The sequence below is a fragment of the Chroicocephalus ridibundus genome, chromosome 5 (assembly GCF_963924245.1).
Source record: "Chroicocephalus ridibundus chromosome 5, bChrRid1.1, whole genome shotgun sequence".
Taxonomy (NCBI): Eukaryota; Metazoa; Chordata; class Aves; order Charadriiformes; family Laridae; genus Chroicocephalus; species Chroicocephalus ridibundus.
In genome coordinates, this window is record NC_086288.1 from 16,066,978 (window position 1) to 16,073,620 (window position 6,643).

General features: G+C 36.8%; 1 long non-coding RNA gene across 1 annotated transcript; it reads left to right on the forward strand.

Annotated features, from left to right (window-relative positions):
• Positions 1-689: 689 nt before the first annotated feature.
• On the forward strand, positions 690-6,402 carry LOC134516390 (uncharacterized). Its single transcript, XR_010071309.1, has 4 exons — positions 690-767; positions 2,017-2,106; positions 4,565-4,734; positions 5,622-6,402. It is a non-coding gene; the product is annotated as an uncharacterized LOC134516390 (long non-coding RNA).
• Positions 6,403-6,643: the final 241 nt, after the last annotated feature.

The window sequence follows — 6,643 nt, forward strand, 5'->3', positions numbered from 1 at the left end:
TTTTTTGTTTCATTGTAAACTGTAGACATTATTACGTGCTAAGTGTTCCTTGGCAAAGAGTTTTCATGAACATACTATTGGTGATAAGTGTATTTTTGCATTTTCCTTTGAGGAGATGCCATGTATTTTTCATGTCTGGTGAGTTCAGTCGCATGCTATTTATGGTTTTCCTACCTTTTTAACTAACTTGAAAGAAATAAATATAAATAAATGGCAGTAGCGGGAGAAATCTATGAAAAAGGGTGGAAGAAGATCTTTATGAAGGAACACACAAGAAATAGCTTTATAGCTTGCTTATAAATTAAAGTATTAAAAAGTTGTGGGTTTTTTTTTTTTTCTAAAAAAACCCCCAGAACCAAACCCCGAACACCCTGATTGAGAGAGAGGTAGTAGGTGAGATTTATTGGTTGCCAAGCCAAATTTATGGTCATTTGTTTTGTTATATGCACATTAATTATGTCTCTGCATATTGTTATTTGCCTGGCTGTTAGTCGGTATAACTAACTAATATCTTGGTTGAGTTCATCCTTTGTCAATGATTTATTAATGATGAAAAAAAATGTCTGGATGACCCCAGAGGACTTTGTTAATACAGTGTGCTTTTTGCCTTTGTTTAACAGCAAAAGAAAGAGAAAAAATATAATTTGAATAATTTCTAATTTTCTTATCAATTTTCTCTTAAGGTCATGGTGTTCGAGTATTTGTTTTTGGAGGCTGTTGCCAATGTGAAGGCTTGGAAACATCATCTTTCATACAGAGAAGAAGAGGTTAGAAGATATACTTTTGTTTGGGTATACTTTCAAGCTTTTTTATCTCAGGCAGTATCAGAAACTACTTGCATATTTATACTACCAGCAGTTATCAGTGTAGAGAGCATTCTCTCTAAGATGTACTTCTTTTTATCTAAATTGACAAAATCCTCAGGAGTGTTGGGATTTTGGAATAAATTCAACAGGAATATAATGATGCTATCTTTTGGTCAGCTCTATAGAGGAAAACTCCAGAACTCATTCTGAAATAGGTGTTTTGATTGCCAAACAATATTTGTGTTTGCTTGCAAATGGCACCTTGGAAGAGATTAATATCTCCTTATCATATACGAATATTTAATACTTTTTGAAAATTGAATTATTTTTTTTAATTCTTGAAATATGTTATAGATTACATGAGTCTATATAACTATTTTTCTATTCTGACGCTATTCTAAACATATTTTCCTGACACTTTGTGTCTGCATATAGTTGAGATGGTATTCTTTCCAGTTTAAGGCCTTGATTAAGATCGTAAGAGCAACTGACAGCTCCCCTTAGCACCTCCAGTAGATGGATCTAAGAAAATATAGGCTTTGCCACACACATCTAGAAAATTATAGCATTGGTACTCTTCAAAAGGTTATGGATGTTTTCTCATACGATATTTATTATAGTCATACCCTGAAGCTGCAATCCACGGTGCCAAGTTGACCCTCACAAATAATTTTGCTGAAAGTGATGTGTGTTTCACCTCACACCAGTCACACATAATAGTGGCAGCAGGCCAAAACCTTCAAAGGGTGTTATTTTTAACCAGATTCTGGATTTTGTTGTTTTATGTTATCATTAACAATTCATGAAGCACTTATTGAAACTAATAAAGTGATTGCAAGCTAGAAAAATGAATTGATTAATATGAAATGTAAAATGGAATAGTGATGAGCTCATTTCCATTGTAAATAGTGGAAAATAAATCCAATATGTGTCTGCTCTTTGGACTGCAAACGAAATGAACTCACCTCCAAATCAGTCCATGACAGTTAGCCATGATTGACTTATAGAGGAGTTTTTTTTAAGCCAAAGCTAACAAAGAAGTCATGTTTTGAGTATAACTTGTGGCACCACACACGCCAGCCAACCACCTTTCACAGATTTGAAGTGGGTATGTTTAATCATGATGCCGCTTTCAGTGCCTGTTACTCTATCTGGATCATCTTAAAATTTCCTCCGCATCTTTGTACATCTCAATTCCCCTTCGCGGCAGACGTGAGGAAAAGCAAGTTGTTGTAGCAGGAGGTCCTTTTTTCCCTTCATAATGACACAGCTGGACAGGACTTCCTGCTGACCTGCGCTGGTAAGTCTCTTCAATGGGAAACCATGCAATTTTATGCATCTTTTCTGTATCGTAATAATGCAGACAAGACAAAATAGGAAGATTAATAGATCCTATCTCTGTTCAGTGACAACAGAGAAGGTTAAGGGCAGAAGAGATATATGTCTAAGATGCTAAGAAGTCCTGGAAGACAGTTAACAAGAAAATAATTCCTGATTATTGAAAATTTTGAGATGCAGACTCACAGTATTACATATTTTGTGTGTTGGTGTAACAAGAGACAAGGGAACATAACACGGGAACGAAATAATTTTGTTTTATTAGCTCTTATTCTGGAAGATAAGTGCTTCCTGCGCTGAAAGTCCCTGCATTACACCAACTCCAGTGGTGCTGAGCGTTAGCTGCTGCGTGAGTGTTTGCTGTGTAGAACTGTCTACATGAAATCGTTCCAGTGGTATTAATCTTCTGTTTGTCTAGATTTTCTTCTAGAATCTATTCCAAATATTTAGCCTATTTGTCAGCTTGTATTTGGTTGGATTCTTGGGCAGAAATTTGGTGTTATTTTTCTTGCTTCATACTAAGTTGATTGTACGTAGTTCTTCATATTAGGAACCTTTTCTCGGATTCATTTACTGTATTTATTTGTAGAACAGTTAATTCTCAGTTAATGACAGTTACCACTATCAGTCATGCTTAATTAAGAAAAAAAAACCAAAACCAAACAAAACCTCTAATGAAAATGTTTAAATATTCAAACAAATCAATAAAATTTAGTCAGAGTTGAATCATAATCTAGCCATCCATGAGACATTTAGATTTCTGTGTCTCTTGATTACTTATGTCATATACAAAACAGTTCCAAAACAGTTGTTACTTCATATTTTCTTGGTCCTACATGGATTTAATCAACATTAATTACTGTAATAACTATAAGTCTGTCAGTGCTGACCTATTTAAACACAACAGGATGTGTTTTCAAGGCACCAGGCCAATATTACCAAGCCATCATAAGTTCCCCTTGACTCTTCTCGAAGATATATGTATTTCCACAGAAGTGCCACTGACACAAGGTCTCCAGTGAGTTGGTATCTCACTATATACACACCTCAACTGGTCTGTATGTACCATAAACAAACTAATGACGCATTGAGAACCAGTTCACGTGGTTGGTAGATAGCGCACATTTTGTTGTTGAAGAGCATTAAATATTTAAATTTCTTCAGTTTATTCAAAAGCATGGCATATGGCCGCTGAAATACGACATGGGCCACACACTGTATGGGTTACATTTTTTTGGATTTAAAATTAAATCCGATTTCTGTGGTGAATTTAATTATCAGGCTCTTTTCTTAATTAATAGATGTTTTTTGCTTTTGGCACTTCCCTTACTGGATTCTAGTTCTTCTGATGACTCATAGAAATAATTGTGGCAGTGGGGATGACCAAATAGACACGGAGCACCATGTTTGCCAAATGCTATCCTTAAAGCAAAAATAATTCCATATGTAACTACAAAAATTGGGCATTTCTCAAATTATAAGAGAAATACTTTGCTCCAAGGCAGCTTCATGGGGCACCATCTGGCTTCACAAATCTTAAGTGAGATTTCCCTGAATAAAATTTATCCAATCAACCTCTGTGAAAACTATAATGTTAAAAATCCTTCATTATTGCATTCGTTCAGTGTTCCTTGGTAGTCTAGGTGAGCCTGGGTGCAAACCCCAGGTTCTTTTCATACTAAAAATGTATGGTTCTTGATTTCAGTGCTTGGTTAAGCACAGTGTTTTACAACCTTAGTCTCCTTTTCTTTCAAGGAAATAATTTCAAATGGCAAACGACTTTTTTAACTTTTTACTTTTATTGAAGGATTTCTTTCAACTTCCGATGCCCTTTTGGCTAGGATGTAAGTTTAAGAACTCACATTTCTGCAACGCAGCTGAAATGAAAGTATTTTAAACATTCTTTTTCAGGGCAGTCCAGCATGTAACGCATCTCTATTTAAGATGGATAACTGATAGGAAGCGTTCCTTAAATGGTGATCTTTGCATTTTAAGACATGGTCCAGGGTTCTTCCTATTAGTTTATAATACAGGCTCTGGAGCTGTAACATGAAATACTGGAAAATGGGTGACATAATATTTCAGAGCAATTTTATTCTGAGTATAGTCAAGAATAAATCAGATAAAAGGTTCCAGATTTTCCTTCACATAGGTGCAAGTTTACCCTCAGACATCTAGTTGCACACATTAAAGCAGTTTGCTATTTAAAGTGTGAGAAGATGTCAGGATGGCTGCCACTGGATCTTCTTAAAGGTGAAGGCTTTGCTTTTTAAAATGAAAGAAATAGAGGTCAAAGTGATATCTTGCCATGATACGTAATACCTTGTACATTCTGATGCATCTGATACAACAATGTATATATATCTTGTATATAATGTGGAGGAAAACTTTGCGAAATTTGTTTACTGTTTTATACACAGCAAAGCATTCACTTCTGATTGAAACCGTTACACTGAAATAGCACTGAGATGACACAGAGACGGAGCCTCTGGATCGTCTGGCCATCGTTCATCCCTGTTGCACACGTGAGAGAAGACGGAAAGGTCCCTCAAGGGAGGCTTCCCTGGACTGGCATCTAACAACGGGAACGGTAGTTTGTGTTCTCAGGGCTTCTTTGAGAGTCTTCATGTAGAGGAGATAGCCAAAATAAATATTATACGGGAAAGACGTGAAATGTGAGGATTCACAAAAATGCAAGATAAGCTTCCATATAATAATTAGTTTAGCATCTCCGCACCACCTGAGGAATTACAAAGAGGAGAAAATAAAATTGGTTTAGTCCTAAAATAGGGTTGTCTTGCAGGTTATCATAGGAAAATGTCCCTGATTTATGTTTTATACATTTTCTTAAAAATTAAGCATCAAAATAAACCAATGTGATCTGGAAGAGGCAGTTTAAAAGAGATATAGTAAAATACAGCACCTTCTGCATTTTCGATACATTTTAAAAGAATGCCAAATATTGCTACTGATACTTAGGTCTAATGTTATTTTTCTGTATTCTGTTGGTTTTGGGGGTTTTTGTTTTGTGTTTTTTTTTTTTTTTTCCAATTAGGGTTTATACTTCTGAGGCAAACAGCAATTGCAGAAAGGGACAGAAAAGAGTGTTGCCGCTATGTTTGCGTTGCTCCTGCCCCCCAGTTCCAGGGAGGGTCTGTCACTTGTTCGGCGCTGGCGGTTGTTTCTATGGTAATTTGTCCTGATGCGTGGAGAGGAGGGGAACGGCACCGCTCCTGCAGGAGTACGGCTGCTCGGCGCTTCTGTCAGCGCTGTCTCTTTCAGATAATTTAACGCACAGGCAGTAACTATTACAGCAATGGCACGCGGTTATTATGTGTTTGACATTAGTGCTTAACTGAGATTGTGGTAGACACGGTCCTTGGCAATTATAAGAGGCTGTTTCTGTACAGACGAACCCACAACCTAAACAAATGAAGCAAAGAGGGAGGAAGGAGCACTCATATCTCAATTTTGCAGGTGGAAAACAAGAAGAGAACTTGTCATTTGCTCAAGATAACTTATGAAGCCCATGGCAGTGGCAGTAACCCGGGTCTCCTCAGTCTCCAGCCACCACTGTGTGTTGAAGATCTTTCTTCCTCCTTTTCTAAATTGTTTCATAACTGTCTGCACCAGCTTTCAGATTCAAAAACTTCCAGTGATGTTCCCACGGAGAAAGGCGGCTGGGTTTTTTTCCACTTTTTGTGTTTGATGTTTCAAAATATTGGGCACTCCCTAGCCCATATTCATACCCTGCTCTTGCTAATGAATATCAGGATAGACGAGATGCAGGGCAGCTAATTTAAACCAGTGTAAAATGTATGAGAATTAGTCTTTTGCTACTAGGCCGGGACAGCCCAGCAAGTTTTCTCAGTACCAATGCACAGTTTTAATTTGATTTCATCCACCAATGCTAATAAAAGAACACTCCAAGGCGAGAATTTAAAATGATTAATTACAATACTTTAAAAGATGAAAAAGAATCTGTGTGTGTCAGTCATCCTCACGGGGCAAAGAGTAATGAAAATGAAATGCACACAGGAATGAGTTTTCTATTGTCAATGATAAAAGTGATAATCGCCCCAAGTCAAAGCAAAATGACAGATGAAAGAAACCTATAGAACATCGCCTAAGGGAGCTCCTGAGGCCGGCGCTCAGTACCACATATACACATGCTAGACTGATATTTAATGAAGCTCTGGTTGACTCTGTAATGAATGTTGAAGGCTCTCTGGAGCATCAAACATCATTTAACACTGCTAGAAGCAAATGCTTTATTTTTGTTTGGTGGGGGGGAGGGGGGCATTTTTTAATACAGGTTTTCAGCTCTTTCAATGAATAAATTGAATTTGGAAGGGGCGAAAAATTCCCTTATGATGCAAAGAAATATTTTTGTACGTTTTATTTGTAACATTTTTATAGATGTAAAATGGAAGAGGAAATGCAGCAGGGATAGCCTAATGTGTTAATGAGCAAAATTAGCCTGGTTTTCAAGTATCTAT